Source organism: Lissotriton helveticus, chromosome 1_1 (genome assembly GCF_964261635.1).
Source record: "Lissotriton helveticus chromosome 1_1, aLisHel1.1, whole genome shotgun sequence".
Classification (NCBI taxonomy): Eukaryota; Metazoa; Chordata; class Amphibia; order Caudata; family Salamandridae; genus Lissotriton; species Lissotriton helveticus.
In genome coordinates, this window is record NC_136057.1 from 655,748,039 (window position 1) to 655,766,888 (window position 18,850).

At 44.0% G+C, this 18,850-nt stretch overlaps 1 protein-coding gene across 1 annotated transcript in view; it reads right to left on the reverse strand.

The window, feature by feature from the left end:
- Positions 1-18,850, reverse strand: part of PCLO (piccolo presynaptic cytomatrix protein) — a 1,621,199-nt gene that overhangs the window by 611,916 nt on the left and 990,433 nt on the right. The window lies entirely within an intron of this gene.

Consider the following 18,850-nt stretch of genomic DNA (forward strand, 5'->3'; position numbering starts at 1 on the left):
TGGTGGTCGCCGGGGCTGGAGGGTCCGTCACAGACCCCCCAATTTACATATTTCGAGCTCCGGGGAGGTGGTGGTCCCCGGAGCATGTAGGGGGGGTTAAACACCCCCACACAGGTTTTTAAAAAAATTTAATAAAAACTAAGCCCCGGGGTGGCGGTCCCCGGGGGGGGAAGTGTGCCTCCCCCGCAATGTCAATTACATTGAGCCCCAGGGCTCAAGATAGATGCCAACACTTCCTGATTTGGAGTGTTGACAGCCAATTAGAATACAGCTCGTGCACGGCAGGGTGCGCTTAGGGTGCGAGCAAAAGGCACGAGTCTGAACCAAGGACTACCTCTTTGCCTAATTTGGTGTAATTCCGTTCAGCAGTTTGGGCTGTAGCCACGATGAACAGTTCCTATGGAAAATTGCACGGGTAAAACACGGTTTTGGACCCCCCTTTGACAAATCACCCCAAGTCTTTTAGGATAGGAGCGTACCGGAGCTGGCCATTACTTTTGAAAATTTCGCGAAGATTCGTCAACCGGCGCCAAAGTTATTCTAAATAGAATGTTGCAGATTAACTATGGAAAATAGGTCCTAACTATAACTATCTACTGGCGGCTGCCAGTAGAACATATATATATATATATATATATATATATATATATATATATATATATATTACCTACTGGCGGTCGCCAGTGGGTAGTTATAGTTAGGACCTAGTTGCCATAGGAAATCCGCAACATTCTATTGGGAATAACTTTGGCGCCGGTGGATGAATCTTCGCGAATTTCTCAAAGAAGATGGCCCGCTCCTTCCCTGAAAGTTTTGGGGGGATTCGTTAAGTGGGGGCTGAGGAAATTTTTCCATAGGACGATTAGACAAGGCTACAGTCCGAACGGCTGAACGGAATTACAAGACATTTGGCAAAAAGGTAGAGTCTGGTTCGCAGATGGGCCTTTAGTTTAAATGGTGTAAATCCCTCCAGTAGTTTTTGAGAAAATTGAGTTTTAAAATTTTTATATATCTATAAGCGCGCACCGTGTGCGCACCCGTGCGCGCACAGTGCGCGAAACGGGTGTGCGCGAGCGGAATTCTGATTTGCTGTTAGACGTCTGTCAACATACGAATCAGTGGAAATCAGGAAGGGTTGGCTGCCATTTTTTGTCCCAGGCAGAGGCCAAAAGCAGAAAGCCACAATAGGGGGCAGGGTAGACAGTCTCTGACCCCCTAGGCGTTCTCAGGGGGTCTCTGAAGGACCCCAAAGGGTGAAAAAAAAATGTTTTTTTTTTAAATTGATCGCGAGGTGCGCGCATGTTGCTCGCACCCTTCAGCCGCCATTTTGTGTATTTTCAAAACTTAGTGAAAAACTAAAGAGGAGAACGTGGTAAAGGAGGCAGTGAATAGACTCCCTGACCCCCTAGGCTTTCTCAGGGGGTCCCTGAAGGACCCCAAAGGGCGAAAAAAAATGTTTTTTGTTTTTTAAAAATGATCGCGAGGTGCATGCACGGTGCTCACACCCTTCAGCCGCCATTTTGTGTATTTTCAAAACTTAGTGAAAAACAAAAGCGGAGAACGTGGTAAAGGAGGCAGTGAAGAGACTCCCTGACCCCCTAGGCTTTCTCATGGGGTCCCTGAAGGACCCCAAAGGGCGAAAAAAAAATGTTTTTGTTTTTTAAAAATGATCGCGAGGTGCACGCACGGTGCTCACACCCTTCAGCTGCCATTTTGTGTATTTTCAAAACTTAGTGAAAAACGAAAGCGGAGAACGTGGTAAAGGAGGCAGTGAAGAGACTCCCTGACCCCCTAGCTTTCTCAGGGGGTCCCTGAAGGAACCCAAAGGGCAAAAAAAACATTTTTTTTTTTAAATGATCGCGAGGTGCGTGCACAGTGCTCGCACCCCCGAGACAGAAGAGAGTTCAAAACAAAAGTGGAAAACAGGAAAAGGGGGCAGGGTATACACTTCCTGACCCCCTAGTCCTTCTCAGGGCGTCCTTGAAGGACCTCGAAGGGCAAAAAAAGATTTTTTGATTTTTTTTTAAATCGAGAGGTGCGCGCACGGTGCTCGCACCCTTCAGCCGCCATTTTGTGTTTTTTCAAACTGAGTGAAGAGGTGCGCGCACGTTGCGCGCACGCCAAAAACATACAAAAAAAATCTTTGTTTGAGTGTTTTGATGTTGTATTTATATTCATGATAAAAACAGGTTTTAAAACATAATTTATTTAGGGGTTAGCATTTAAAAAACCTTGCAAATTCACTTTAAAAAACCATAGGTTTCATACATGTTATAGTTAGGAACTAGCATTTAAAAAAGCTTGCAAATTCACAAAAAAAACATAGGTTTCACACACGTTATAGTTAGGAATTAGCATTTAAAAAACCTTGCAAATTCACAGAAAAAAACATAGGTTTCATATCAGTTATAGTTAGCCGGACAATTTACTCATACAAAACCATTGAAATTCCCACGTTATAGTTAGTTGTACTCACTATAACTGGCGCGCCCGCAATGCACTGCTGATGACGTCACATATTACATCACTCATGACATAGTCAGTGACATCACTGATGACATCACTGATGACATCTCAAATGACATCACTGATGACATCATTCTTGTGAAAGAGTGGCAGACCCTCTCTCAGTGTAATATAAGTTTTGATACACACATTGAAAAATAGAAACCAAAAATGTCAATACAATGGAGAAACTAATTCCAGTTACAACAACCTATTCAGTAATTGCAAAATCTACATACACATTGACTCATTCACCAACATTTCTATATAGTTACTCATACACGTACTCAATCATATGTACTCATTCACCTATACATCTTGTTACACACCGACACTTATACTTAGAGTTACTCACACACATACTCACACATGCAAATAAATTATAAAACAACCATTCACTTGCATATACAGCTATACATACACCACTACTCTTACTTCTACAGAAACGTACACATACTTATTTTCTAAAACAATCACTTATAGGAACAAAAACGTATTTATTCAGGAACTCTTACAATCTCTCACTCTCACACATACTTACCTATATGCATCAATTCTCACATATACTAATTTAAAACATATGTAGTTACTCATAAAGATATGATTGAGACAGTCATTCACTCACTAACACACCCATACACACACTCATCCACCCATACAGTCCTGCACACATGCTGTCTTCAAAACATATACAAACAGTAAGCCACTCATTCATTCATCTATGCCCAAAGTAATACCCCCCACCAAACCATACAGACACTCATACTAATATTTAAAAAACTAACTAATAACCCATATAGACACTCATGTAGCTACTCACCAACCCAAGCAGCCGTTTATAGATAAAGGGAGACAGTGATACAGATATTTACAAATTTAAACAATAATTGCTAATACATGTATTTAGTAAGATACACTTAATAAGTCAATTATACAATCAATTTAAAAAAAAACATCCATTTAGACACTTATTTAGCCGTTTGTTCTTCCATCGACGTTTAGGTACACATATATAAAACATATTTTTTTTCCAGAAAGACACACATTCACTGGATGATGTCATCAGTGATGTCATCAGTGATGTCATTTGAGATGTCATCAGTGATGTCATTTGAGATGTCATCAGTGATGTCATGAGTGATGTCACTGACTATGTCATGAGTGATGTAATATGTGACGTCATCAGCAGTGCATTGCGGGCGCAAGGTTTTTTAAATGCTAATTCCTAACTATAACGTGTGTGAAACCTATGTTTTTTTAGTGAATATATATATGTATATATATATATACTAGCAGCCCCTCCCGACGTTGTCCGGGTATGAAATAGAATGTGTGTAATGTGTGTATTTGGCAAGGGCAATTTATTTTAAAATCTCGCGGTAGACAAAATTTTTTGTTTCATTAGAATAGGGACGGAGACGGCCCAGCTGCAGCCTGGTTGATGTTAGCAGGCACGTGTAATTGGTGTAGTGATCCGCCGCCTGAGCCCGGCTACAGCCCTGGTTGATGTTAGCAGGCGCGTGTAATGTCGTTGAATGAGAGAGTTATCGGCCGCGGGTAAATCCGTTTAATGAGAGAGTTGAGTGACAGCGAGTAGGAGAGGCTGCAGTAATTGTCCCCGCAGACACGCTCATTTGCGTGTTCTCGCGCTTGAGGCCCAGATGCAGGCCTGTTTGATGTTAGCAGGCGCGTGTTTCCCCGCTTGAGGCCCAGCTGCAGCCCTGGTTGATGTTATCAGGCGCGTGTAATTAGTGTACTGATCCGCCGCCTGGGCCCGGCTAGAGCCCTGGTTGATGGTAGCAGGTGCATGTAATTTCATTGAATGAGAGAGTTCAGTAACAGCGATCAGGAGAGGCTGCAGTAACGTTACTTACCAGGCCTCCAGGTGAACGCGTTTGTCACACCCCCAGCACACGGCCACAGCAGACGATCTTCTGATTATTGTACGACCCACATGGCATGAAGGGCGGAACGTAGCACACGCCACCAGCGTTTCTAACGCCCCCAGCGTGCCCCTTGATGCGGCGCAATTGTGTTCACATGGCATGAAGGCCGGACACACGCCCCCAGCGTTTCTCATGTGTATGTACGACTCACATGGCATGAAGGATGGACACACGCCCCCAGCGTTTGTCACCCCCCCAGCACACGCCCACAGTCCACGATGTGATGGCCGTACCACAGGCCCCCAGCGTTAGTCACGCCCCCAGCCCACGCCCACAGCACAACGCAGACACGCCCACAAAGGACTACTTTGCTGGCACGGTTCTTTTACCTTTTAAATGTACAGAGGAGTTGGCCTAACGGCTAAGGCTCTCAACCTCGGACCTGTGTATCAGTGGTACGCACACCTTGAGCCGAGTGAGTACATTTTCTATTATATCGCCAGTATTCCAAAGTCACTACAGTGGGTAGACAGAGAAAACGCAAAAAAGGAGAGTCTTTATGAGAAAAAAATCAACAGTTTATGCTGGAACAGGAGTTTCAAAAAGTCAAATTTGAATTAGGAAATGCCATCCCTCTTCAGCCTTTTGACACTAAGGCCCTGTGTATTGTTGTTACTGATGCTAGTCAGCATGGGTTAGAAGCAGTACTTTTACAAAAAAAAAGAAGTTAGGGAGGAATTAGTAGCTTTTACCTCAAGAACAGTGAGGGGAGTGGAGTCTACTTAGTCTGTGATCGAGCGAGAGGCTTTGGTCTACTACTGAACTAGTGAACTACGGAACTACTGTTGGCTGCACTGACTTTTGAATAATAACATTTAAAAGACTTGCCCTCATTTGGACGTTTTACATATGCGTGGAGTTGTATTGACTGTATTGTTATTTTATTTTCAATAAATCATAACAAATACAGATTTGGTACAGTACATTTTAACATCGCCTTAACCTGTTAAAACGTGGGAATTATTTATAGATTGCTTTATAATAGCATTTAAAGCCGCCAAAATATAAGCAGTTATCGCAGTTTCAGATTACGCACTCTGATATTTTGTCTGTGGCATGTTGACATTTAGCATAGTGACAATTGTAAGCAACGTCTTTCCTAACTCATTTTCTTTTTATTTTCTAAGGTTGGGAACAGAAATCGAAACTCCCATGATGTAGGTTTGTTTCAGAAATCAATTGCAAAGGTTGCAGAGCGAAAAGTAAAAATGATTTGGAGTGTGGTCATGCCATGAATCCCACAAACATTTATTGCTAGCTTTGGAGGACGTACTCCAGGACTTGTCAGAGTAAAATGAAGTACACTAATATGGCTGCTCTTATGGCGCACAGCCAGGAATCAGCATCAAGAAGACAATTTGCTGCCAAGGGGCACGCCCTTAATGTAGCTATTATGACAAAAATGCTTAGTAATTATTTCCAATTACCTAGAATTCAGTGGGACTGTTAGTTTATTCACTGACTTACAGTAATAGGCATATTTGAGCGTCTCATTTTAGCACCATATGCCAGTTTCGGTGAACCTGCGCAATACAAGACACAACACCTCATAAAAAGCGTATTTTGTAGGTTTGCCAGTTGCTTCCACGGCAACAGAACCTAATACTTTCAAGGAGTTATAGTCTTGGTTTGAATCTGTTCACCCAACTGGAGTAAAACACATAATATGTAGCTGAGCATTTGAGGACCGAGAACATGATGCATGTGAAAAACAGCCAAGAAAGACAACCCCTCTGTTTTCTTTCGCTAGCAGGTTCAGTTAGCAACAATATAAATACAAGTCAAGTCAAGTTGTTCTTTATTACGACCAACATGGCCCAGTAAGTGCAAAGAGAAATAGATTACAGCAATGTTAAAATGACATATTAAAATCCACAATGATAAAAGTAATGATAAAATCCTGTACAATAGTTAAAAATTTCATGTTAAGTAAATTCCATCATACATCGTCAATTAGATGCCATGTTTTCCGAGCGAACAAGCAATTTCATTTTCCCCATTATTCTTATCAATTGTAAGCCATAAGAGCTCATTGAGAAAGAAGAAAGTGCGTAGTGCATTAACCAGTCTATCTTTAGACTCCAATAACAATCCTTTCTACTTTTCCTACCCATAATTGTAATGTACAAGTTTGAGCAGCTTGAAATATGGAGCATCATAACTTTATAACATATGGGGAAAACTCTGTCACGTACATTTGCATAAGTTTAAAGGCCAATTCATATCTGTTGTTAACGTGTGAGGGCCCTTCTTGTACACCACATTGAGAAAAGAAACCCTGCTACACAGTAAACAATTGGGGTCCTGGTATCAGTTTTCAAGATCCTGAAAGTTTCTACGCATCTTCTACTACCTAGATTTCTACAAATCTGAACAAGCCATCTCTTTCTTACTTTATTGTAGCCCGGGCACTCAAAGAAAACATGAAGTTCAGTTTCATCAGAATTGTTGCAGACAGGGCACCTGACCTCATTCTGCGCTTTCCATTTAGCGGTCATGCAGCGTAAGGGCAGGACTCCGAAACTGAATTGTAGAAACAACTTCCTGGCCGTCGTGGGCTTAATAAGATCGATGGCCCTTTCAAAGACTGGAGTGGTCTTAATTTCCTGGAAAGTTTGAGAAGATTTGCACAGATTAGGATCAGAGTGGAGCAGGGACGTTCTGTAATCCATATAAATGGTCTTTAGGTTATTTTTTGTAACGCGGGTGCATGATGCCTCCGGGTCAGACCAACAGTCCCCCATCCTCATACTAGTTAGCAGGTGCTTTATATGGGCAAACCAAGGGAGCTTTACTGCACCACTAATAGCTAGAACTTCCGACAGTGAAGACGGAAGTAAGCAGAGCGGCCAGCGCTTTTCTAAGATTGCTAATATATTTTATCTGAAATTGTGATTACAACGTTTTACTTTGCTCCATTTTAACCTGTACATGCTGGCATTATAATTATAATTGGGAATTGCTATGTCACTTAGCTGGCGGTAACCTGAACGCATTCGCACAATTGATTTAAGAATTGTACGTTTTCCTACCTGACACCCAAATCCCTGTTCCGCCACGGGAAGTCCCGTTTGTAGAGGAGGGATAACTGGGTTGCTCAATATTCTATCTGGCCACATAGCCGCCATCTTAGGTGTGGCGTGACTGGTGGGACGCGCTCTAGCAGTCGCGACTTCCGCCCTATGAGCCTATTTAGCCCTATGTATTTTCGGACGTGCAGAGGGCGCGCCAAAGGCAAGCCCGTCTGCGCCCGTCCGTGCCGGATCAGCGCCCAGTGCCCAAATCCCTGCCCGTTTCCCCGAAAAGCTATACTCTTCTGAGACACTCTCCTCCCTAAGGCCTGGCACCAGTCCCCATGCGCTACTACTGCATGATAATGGCACGCTGGATCACCGCAATTGCTCCACTTGCGGATTTAAGCTACAACAAAACTCATCACTTACCCCCGGTAGCTCGTACAGCCTGAACCCAAAGGCTAACAGGCCCCATTGTCAAACTCAAGGGATAAATAATAGGCCTGACTGTGATAAGAGGACTCTGAAAAACATTCTTATTAATGTAAGATCAATGCCCAAACACAAACACGAAATATAAGCACTCGTAACTAATAATGAGGTAGATTTAGCTTTCCTAACAGAAACCTGGGCCTCTGAAGTGTCTGGGCCTGATTGGAACTCCGCTGTACCGGCTGATTATTCTGTAGTACATGCAGACAGATCGGGCTCCACGGGCGGGGGAATAGCAATTATTCACCGCTCACACTTTAAAATAAGCATTCTCCCGCAAGATGGACTGGAGGCTGAGTCCATTTCTTTTACTGTCAAGCTAAAGAACCAAACCATATTCACTGGTCTCCTTCTATACAGACCCCCAGGGCCTAGAGGTCCCTTTGCTAGTGCCCTATTAACGTATCTGGAATCTACCCTAGACCAATCTTCATTCACGGTACTAGGCGATTTCAACTTCCACCTTGAGGAGAATAACTTGGTGGAAATATCCACTTTAATAGAAAATTTCTCTAGTTTTGGGCTGAACCAAGTGGTCGTCGGGCCCACTCATATAGCAGGCAACACACTCGACGCGGTTTTTACCAACAACAAACACCTAAAGGTCACTCAGTAACCCCAGTTCCATGGTCCAATCACGCAGTTATACATTTCAATCTTAAAATAACTCTTGCAAACATCAGGCGGAGAGACTTTTCTCTTCCACAGGGCCGTTTCTAGGTGTTTTGCCGCCCTAGGCGAGAAAGGAGAAATAACGCCCCATCCCTTTTACTACCGTCGGAGTCACATAACAGGTTAATATTGAAAATCGTCACCATAGAGTGTTAAGTATTCATAAAAATCAATTTGAAGACCACCAAAGTATAGAGTCAAAGACCCCATCAACTCAGTAAGCAATAACGATTATTGGGGGTGTGCAAGAAAGCTCGTCATCGTAATGCTAACAATGAACAAAGCACAGCTGACCACGTTCCCGAGGTTAAAACTATTTTAATGTATGGATGTTTACTCTCCTTTGCACCGTTGGCTAATATAATGCAAGTTCATTCCCTGAAGACAGTGTGCTTATCCGCTTTGCTTATGTCACTTTCCATCATGCTACCTTCACATTTGCTGTGGAACTTGTTTGGTCGTGCATGTACACTACAGAATGAAGTATGGTGTCAAAATCCGCTCTGGTGTTGGAGGAAAGAGATGAATGCAGGAGGGGAGGAGAAATGGAAGTGACACGAGACGTCCAGTTCACAATGTATCACTGCTAACGTGACTGTGAGTTGTTGTTAACGATGTTCCCCCTCTGAGACACCCTGGAAGGCAGCTCAGAAGCTAAAGTCAACGACCTGAAGTTTAGAAAACTACTGAAAACTAGGTTTTCAGACTTCCCTTCAAAGGGAATTGATTGTTTGTGAACAATGGTTGTGCTGAGGAATATCGATATGTTTCATCCCCCTGCCTGACTACATGCTAATGAGCCCTCCCAACAATAAGGTTTGTTCTTTCCACCTGCTGGTGCTCTGACGTAACACGGAGGGCACACACTGTTCACACAAACTTCTCAATAAATAATACCTCATTTCTCGGTATGCGATTATTTGTGGGGAGGTAGAATGTATAGGAGGGGCCGTTGGGCGATTAGAGATGCTGGAAAGATCAAGGTAAAGGTGAGGGAGGGGGTCACGGTTGCTGTGAGGTGGGCAGGTTGCTGAAAGAGAAAAACCAAGTGATAGAAAGAAGTTACACAGGACCCCCGCCCTTGTTCGTAGAGTGGTTGGAGAGACCAAAGGCAGGCCTTGATCAAGAATGCACATGGTTAATGTAGCTGGACTGCACGTTGTCTCGTAACGACTGTCACTCTTAGGTCCTGCATCAGAGGCCCTCTGACATACAGCCTACCCTTGGGACCGTGTCGGTGGGACTGGGGCAGAGTCAACCACACGTCAAACTGACCTCTTAAATAACAGTATTCGTCGACCTACGATGCCCTGCTAGCGCTTGGTGGGATCAGTGATGCCAGGGGCGCCTCTGAAAGGCCAGTAGTGCCAAGGGCGTTAGTCACACGACGTGGCCTCCAAAAGGCTGTTGTTGCTGAGAGTCTGAACACAGCAGACAGGGCTTGGAGAGGCCAATTGAGAGTATGTCCTTTGTTCGGGAAATCGAGTTGCCCCTCTGCCTCTGACGGATCGGTAGCCTCGTGATACTGGAAGGCCAGCAGGGCTGGGGTTGAATCAACGCCAGCCACACTCATCACACTCCTGCGTGTCTGCGACACGTGCCTCCATGCTTTTGAAAGGCCAGTAGTATTGAGGAGCAGTCAGCCAGTCTCTAAGTTAGCTATGCTGAGGAACAGTCAGCCAGTCTCTGAGTTAGCTATGCTCGTGCCTCTGAAAGGCTGGTAGGACTGGGGATGAGTTGGCCTCTTTTGACTTATGTGTAGCTGAAAGACTGAAGCTGCCCCAAGGTCGGACTGGGAGGGACAATAGGCCAGGAGTGGAGAGGCACCACGCCCGCATATAATTCAGTCAAAAAGTCACCCAATTACAACTGCAGGGAAAGTGCAGTTTTAACAGTGCACACATGAGTTGTTCCAGGAGCCGAGGGCCAGGCCTTACCTCTCAGGACAATGAACGGTACGGATGCTTGAGAAGCGGGCAGGCATCTTGAGGTCATGTCAGCACAGGGTGTGAGTACAAAGATCCACCCACTCTGATCGGGCCGAGTCCTCCAGAGCGAAATCGGAAGTCGTATAAGTGGCGCACACGGCCCCTGCCCGTGGCGCCAAACCTGACGCCACAGCACTTTGAATTCGAAGGCCTTTCACGGGGATTTCCGCCTGCCTAAACTCATGTATTTTGCCGCCCTCCCCCTTTTGCCGCCCTAGGCAGTCGCCTAGTCTTGCCTAATGGAAGAAACGGCCCTGCTCTTCCAACTAAAATCCGCCTATGGAAGAAGCTCATAGCCCCTCAACTCTCGTACACTTTACTAAGAGATCTTCCTTCAGCTCAGGACTATGATAGTAACAAAGGAGCTGACATATTTAACCAATGGATTAGCCATGCGGTGAATGAGCTAGTCCTGGAGGAAACTAAGAAGCCCAGGAAACGCTCGGCCACCTCACAATGGTACACCCCGGAGGTGAAATTAATCAAATTGAAATGCCGGCGCCAGGAAAGAGTATGGCGTGCTGACTACAGTCCTCATACCAGGAAAGAATACACAGCTGTACTACAGGAGTACAAGATAGCGATAGTTCAAGCTAAGACGGCCTTTTATTCTAAAAAAATCCTAGAATCATCAAATTCCTCTAAAGAACTGTTCAAGACAGTCGCGCACTTGGCCAAAAGTCCTAGGGACACTGTCTTTGTACCTGATCAGAATTTTGTGGAAAATATAGCACACTTTTTCCAGCAAAAGGTTCAGGCAGTTTATGATGGTCTCCACTCTTCACAAGCTAGAGTGGTTAACTCTCATATAACTGATTTGGCACCTCATAGTTCCAACTTAACGCAATTCGCACCACTAAGCGACTCTCAGGTGGCTACTCTGCTTTTGCAGACAAAGTGCGGATCACCATTGGACCCCTGTCCCCCCTTTATATTGCATCAGGTCCCAGAAACCATTAGTCCTGTTCTTACCCCGCTCCTAAACACCGTCCTAACTTCCGGCTGTTTCCCCGGAAGCTGGAAAAAAGCATGTATCAGGCCCATTCTTAAAAAGGAGACATTGGATCCAACAGAATCCAAGCACTATCGGCCAATATCCTGCCTCCCCCTTCCGGCCAAAATGCCGGAGAGAGCAATGAATCAGGAGTTAACTAAACACCTAGAAATCCATCACCTCCTAGATGCTACTCAGCATGGCTTTAGGGCTTGCCACTCTACTGAAACCGCTCTGATCATAGCCACAGAGGACATTCGCAGGACCATGGATGACGGGGGTAGAGCCGCCTTGATCTTACTTGATCTAACAGCGGCTTTTGACACCGTTAACCATGGGGTCCTACTTAACAGACTCAGGGCGCTGGGCATCAGGGACACCGCCTTAGCGCTTTTTGAGTCCTTCCTAGATTCTCGTGTTCATCTGATCCATTGGGGAGGCCTCCAGTCAGCAGAATTCCATCTTCCATGTGGCGTTCTGTAGGGTTCGGCTCTATCACCGACTTTATTCAATCTATACGTCACTCCCCTGGCTTCACTAATAAAATCCTACGGCCTGCGTTTAGTGTCCTACGCCGACAACACTCAATTAGTGGTGTCATTATCTCAGTCGGTAGAAGCCACGGCCGCCAACTTTAGAAGTTGTCTGTCGGACGTAATGAATTGGATGAACGATCACTTCCTAAAGCTCAACATCGAAAAGACTGAAGTGATCGAATTTGGCCAGAAACCTTCCATATGGAGTCACCAATGGTGGCCTCCAGAAGCGGGAAGCTGCCCTGTTCCAACAAATAAAGTCAGAAATCTAGGCTTTATAATAGATAAAGATCTCACCTGCTCAGGACACATTAGTCAGGTCACTTGGGCAAGTTTTTACTTAATGAAGGTACTTAGGAAAATCCTACCCTACATTCCGCTCCTTCTTAGGAAAACTGTGGTGGGAGCTCTAATTATGTCTAGAGTTGATTATTGCAATGCTCTCTACCTGGGAGCAGGTGCTAAACAGCTTGCAAGACTCCAGTCCATTCAAAACACTGCGGCAAGAGTGTTACTCAACCTCCCAAAAAGACATCCCACTTCCAAAGCCATACGTGAATTGCACTGGCTCCCGGTTAGGCGCAGGATCCAATTCAAGGCCCTGTGTTTGGTCCATAAATCACTGTATGGCAACACATCGGAGGAGCTTACCAACCTCCTCCCCCGCTATATGCCCTCACGTGCCTTAAGATCCTGCAGCCAACTTCTACTCCAAACACCTAGAATAAAGAGAGCCCGGTGGGGAGGAATAGCCTTTTCCTTCCTAGCCTCCAAATTATGGAACAGCATGCCCGTCACACTGCGCTCGGAAAACAACAGAGCGAGTTTTAGAAGGGCGCTGAAGACTTGGCTCTTTAGGATGCCTTAAACCTCCCTCTCCACCTGCTTCTGTCTCACAGCGCCAAGACGCCTCGGCATAAGAGCGCTTTAAAAATAATTCAGTCAGTCAGTCAGTTCCTCTCTATATATTAGAAGCTCCGGGGACGACCATAAACGTCGCCAATATAAGAGTGGTCTGAGGCATAGAACCGCCTCCATCTCCATCAACCCCAGGTCTAAACGAAGGGTAACTAAGGGAGTACTGCTCGGCAACCTGAAGAGATTCCTAATGAAGCCATTCTCAGACTGGATTAGGATTTCAGGCCTGCAGTGGCCCCAGAGTTCTGCTCCATAAAGAGCACCCCCACATGCCTGCACTTTATAAATTTCCAATGCCGGGCTAACTGCACTCCTACTTGTGTTGTTAAATACCTTCATTATTCCCCCGGTTGATTGGGCTAGCTTTAGTGATGCTTTCCCTATGTGAGCCCCCCAGTCCATGGTGTCTGTGATTGTGATTCCTAGATACACAAAAGATGTTACTCTTTCTAGGGGTTCCTTTTTTAAAATGGGATTTGGACGTGTACCCTTTGGCTTATTTAAAACCATACATTTAGTTTTCTGGAGGTTGATCTCAAGCCCTCTCTCCTCACAGAACAACTGGAATCTGTCCAATACCCTTTGGATCCCCATGGGAGATTTCGATACTAAAAGCGTATCGTCAGCAAACATCATTGCTGAAATTCTTCTCCCTGCTAGTTTGGGGGCATCTAGGTCTTTCTCATTTGACAGGGCATTTATCAAATCGTTTATGTAGCGGCTAAACAGAGTTGGGGCCAGTACGCAGCCCTGGTGCACACCTCGTTTAATTGGAATAGGGGCCGATAGTCCACCGTCTTTGCCAAATCGAATTCGTGCAAAGTTGTTTTCATGCAATAGCTAGATGAGATGAATAAGATACAGTGGGGCTCCTAGGTCGAGTAAAACGGACCATAGTTTAGCCCTTGGGACCAGGTCAAAGGCTGACCTGAGATCCACAAATATCAGGTACAGGCTGCCCCTCTCGAGACGAACCGTCTTCCAGTGGAGCAGTTGCAGTCTTAGAACCTGGTCCAAAGTTGATAGTTTCTCCCTAAATCCAGCCTGAAACGGGGAGAGAATACTTTCATTGTCCATTCAAGCTTGGAGTCCTAATAATAGGATTCGCGCAAAGATTTTTTGTGAGATGTCAATCAAACTAATGGGTCTATAATTACCCGGCAATAAGGGGGAACCCTTTTTATAAATGGGGATTATTTCTGCCCTGGTCCAACTTGTGGGGATCTTCATCCCTGCCATGATTGCGTTGAAAGCAACCCAAAGGAACGGAGCCCAGACACTTGGTTCACTCCTATAGAGGTCCCCCGGGATTTTATCTAAACCGGGTGCTTTGCCGGGGGCTATTCTCTCTATCGCAGCTTTTACTTCCTGCAAAGATATAGTGGGCATACATGCAACCTCCAAATGATGGGCAGGTAAAGAAGGCTTGTTGTTCTCTGGGTCCTTGTACAGTAATTCAAAATGGTCCCGCCAGATCTCTTCTCCCAGAGTGGGTTCTAATGCTTTCCTTGGAGCTGTGGTCCCAGAATTAACAATACCCCAAAAGGATCGCATGTCCCTCTCCCCAAGATATGTTTTTTGCAGCTCCCATTTTTCCAACTCCCATCTCTTTTTGGCTGCATCAACCGTCTCTTTATATACCCTTCTTTGCACTATAATATTGGGGCGATTATTTAATTTGATTGCTGCCAAAAGTGAACCTTCGGCCTTACGGCAAGTAGAGTTGAACCATGCATGAGGTATAGGTCCAGAAATTTTACTACGTTTACTAGGAAAAAGGAATTCTGTTACTATTTTCTTTAATTTTTCAAGGTTTGAACCAATCGCCTCTTTGTCCATACGATCCTTATTTAGGTTGTATAAATTGGATGCTTCCAAAAAACAGGTAAAAGAGCGTCATATAGAGAGCCCAAATTTTCCTGCTTAGTAGCAAAGATAGCCCACCGGACACGCCTCCGACAATTGGTTAGTGTTAATTCTCGAGCACTTTGGTCGACCGCATTCTGTTCGGTTTTGGGGGTGAATGGGTGGATCTCGATTGTTAAAGCATCGTGATCACTATCAATGTGGGGAGTAATTTTAAAGTCGACCATCCTGTCCCAGAAATTTGAGTTTAGTAGAATGTAGTCCAGTATGGACCCTCTATCTTTACCATGAAACGTAGGGGCAGATGAAGTAACAGAGGAGGATCTCCCGTTGCATGCTCTCATTGAGGAATTTAAAATGAGACGGTTCATCTGAATTACCAGAGGTGTCCATTTGGTTACAAACGGGCAGCCCGACTCAGGGATTCCAAGGAGGATGTCTTCCTCACAGATTGCGTCACAATCCAGCCCTTCTGAAGACTCGTATTGGCAATTAAAGTCCCCGCCCAGTATGACCATATTTTTGGGGGGAATGGAGGACAATACAGAGCCAAGCTCCTCAAGGGTGACCGACTCATTACCCTTAGGAGTGGGTCTTGAATAGATGTTAATTAACGTGATGGGACTGTGTTGTGGGAACTCCAACTGTACACATCGAATGTCCCTAGATAGGGTTTCAATTTGCGTTGCTTTACATCCAAGGTGTACACCCACCCAAATGATCAGTCCCCCTGAGGGTCTTCGAAAACCCGCATGGGTGGCCAGTATATGGTATGAAGCAAATCCTTGCACACTAACTTCCCTCCTGGCCCAGGTCTCCTGGAATATACAGATGTCGTGTTCTGCTATAAACGCTCCCCATTCGGGGTCGTCTAATTTGCTGTTTATCCCTGCTACGTTCCAGGATAGTATTTTAGAAACTTCTGTACTTGCGGTGATTACTTTAGGTTCCTCTATAGTTTGTGGGTGCAGATTCCTTGTGTCAGCACTTAAGTGGAGCTTAAGCGGCTCAGCATTCCTCATGCCATGTCAGCTAGTTAGGTCCACTGACAAAGTCAGCTCAACTCCTACCGGGTTACTGGAGCGGGGGCCGCACAAGTGATCTCCGCCCAGAGTTTCCTGTCTGAGGAGGTGAAGCTCAGTGGAACACACCCTAACTTCAGAGTCACATAAGTTTGCCCTTGTCATCTCCTGTATTGCTTCTGGAGATGCTAGCTGCTAATCTACCCATTCAAAGGGGCTGAACCTATTACCCGTTGATATGTTAAAGTGCTTGTTTCTCCAGCCTTGTCCGTTAAATTGCATATGGCGATTTTGCTCATCGAATTCCCACCCAAAAATGTTACCCTGCTTGTGTCCCTGCTGGGCTCTTGGGGGGTAAAAGAAGCCTAAGGGCATTTGATGAATTCCACCCGGGTGCATACCTCTCACAGATCTTAAAGTTCTTTCAGCTAAATCTGGGTTTCTAAAATTAATACCAATACAATCATTGAAATACAGCATTTTGCCAGAGTCTAAGCTTGTATCCATGCTTGTTACAGGTAAGAATGTATTTTTTTACTTCGTTAAAAATAACAAAGTGATTAATATTATTTTATTTAGAATTGTTGCATATTATATTTAATATGGTTTTTGTAATGTTTTATTTGAGTGTTACACATGCTAATTATTTTCTTTTCTTGTTAGTCATGTTAAATCATTTCTAGTGAAGTATCTTAGCTGGGTAATTTATTTAAGGAATCCTCTATATATTTTATTTTAATTTATGTTGGTAGTTCATTGGGTTTGTCCAGGAGGAAGGGGATTGAAAAAATTATTTTTAAAATGTAATACATTGGTATGTATTTTTACTTTTTAAATGGGTAAATATGCTATATATTATGCACATTAATTACATTTATATTACATTTCTGTGTATTTAATACATTTTTATTTGTGTCCACTAATTAAAAGTGATACAATTAATCACAATTAATCAGGTAGGAAGATAAAAGCATGAAAACCGAGGAGGCCAAAATGTGATACAAGTCTGTGAAAGCGACTCCATGCCAGAAGAGCCCTAGAAATAACATAAATATAAATATAAAGTGACTATACTGCCACAGTGATAGTGTTTAGGGTATTTGGGTCCATCAATGCTTGATGGCAGTGAACATTTTGTTGACGAATTTCCCAAAACATGCAAAGTTTATGGGAACAGTGGAAGAATTCCAATGCAGCGTTACAGATAGAGACCCCATTCAACAGAAATATTGGATTTGATAAAGTGCAGCGTGGGGTTAAAAACCCTCGTCAGCAGAATAGCGGGTGAAGCATGGATTCCCTTCTGTACTTGCAGAATCTACAGAGCCTGCTTCCGGAAAACGATGCCCAATCAGGGCGAAACTCATTGTTTGGAAGGACCATGAGTCGCGCTCTAAGTATATCCTTGATTAGCGCCGCCTTTAAATATGGTTGCAAACAAGTTTCCAAATATGATTTTATGATTGGGGCAGCATATGTTATGGTGTGCACATTTGCTAAGTCAGGCTTCTTCGAAACGAAAGCAACCTGTTTCCTCGGAATGTTCTTAACGCTACAGTAAGGATCGATGAGAGACACCAGCTTGTCCATGTTAACATTTAGGTTCAAGACCGCCCTTCTAAGGTAGATGACTAAGGGTTGGTCAGGATAGTAAAAATCACTTGGAGAGCACTTCTTAAAAGAATCTGGTTTAAATTGTTGTATGGCATAATAGTATTTAAGGAAAGCAGCCATGCATTCAAAGTCCTGCCCACTTAGGCAAAACTCCAGGTAAAGCAGAGAACAGCAAGTGTATTTTGGGAGATGAAACAACCTCGTGTAGGAGTTACAATGAGACTTTACCAGTATCGGGGAAAGTGACCCAGGGTAGGCAAACTTACCATAAGAAAGGTAGGGTAGTAACTTTGCTTGCATAACTCACAGGATGGCCTCTGCTGAATGGTGAGTATAGCTGATGGTATAGTTTGCATAAGGCAAATATACTTACCTGGGCCTTCCTGCTGATATTTTTTAGATGATGTTTGCTGTGCTATAAGTAGGGAGCTCGTTGAGGGTGTGCTGCATGTCCACTTTTCTATGATCCGCATACTGAATCATAGGGAACTTGATAGAGCTGAACTTCATTGAAATTGTGGTTGCCTTTGCCAATATGCAGCCGATGTCTGCAGTGTAGGGATTGAACAGCATGGGCGCTAGGACACACCCTTATTTTTGGCCCTCTGTAGTCAAGATCTGTTTTGTAAGAGAGTCGTCTATGCCAGTCTGGACACGGACCCACATGGCTGAGTAGAGAGAAATGATTGCTCTGTGTAGGTTGGCGGATATGCCCTACTCTGCTAGAATTGCCCTAAGTTTGTTATAGTCAGCACCATCAAGAAAACACACATTTTATTTCAGCAAACTGCTAAGCTGGGAATGGCCAAAAGGGGGTTTCCGTTAGTCCAAGATAGGCCACTTAACATATTGTCAGTTGGTTAGGTTACGCAGAGCTTTATACTAATGGCAATACTGAACTACTATGCTTTAACTTGCATCATCAAAAGAGCCCTGTGTGTTGCTAAATCAAGCATGACGGCCTCAATAAGAGGGATTGCTGCTGGTCATGATGGCTTTGTCAACCCACTACACTGTCAAAAAACAGCCTCATTATTCACAAACTGTGCATATTTTTAAGTAAGTAAGTACATTTTTCTTTGCATAGTTAATAAAAACCATTGCAATTTCTCCATTTAAAAAACAAATACATATGTGTACTGTACATTTTCACCGTAATCTTATTACATATAAACAGATATAATCCCTTTTTAAAATGATGAAGATTAAATACAAATTGACAAACATTATTAATAAAATTCAGCTTGATTTCAATGTTCTCTGCGAGCTTAAAAAAGAAGGTC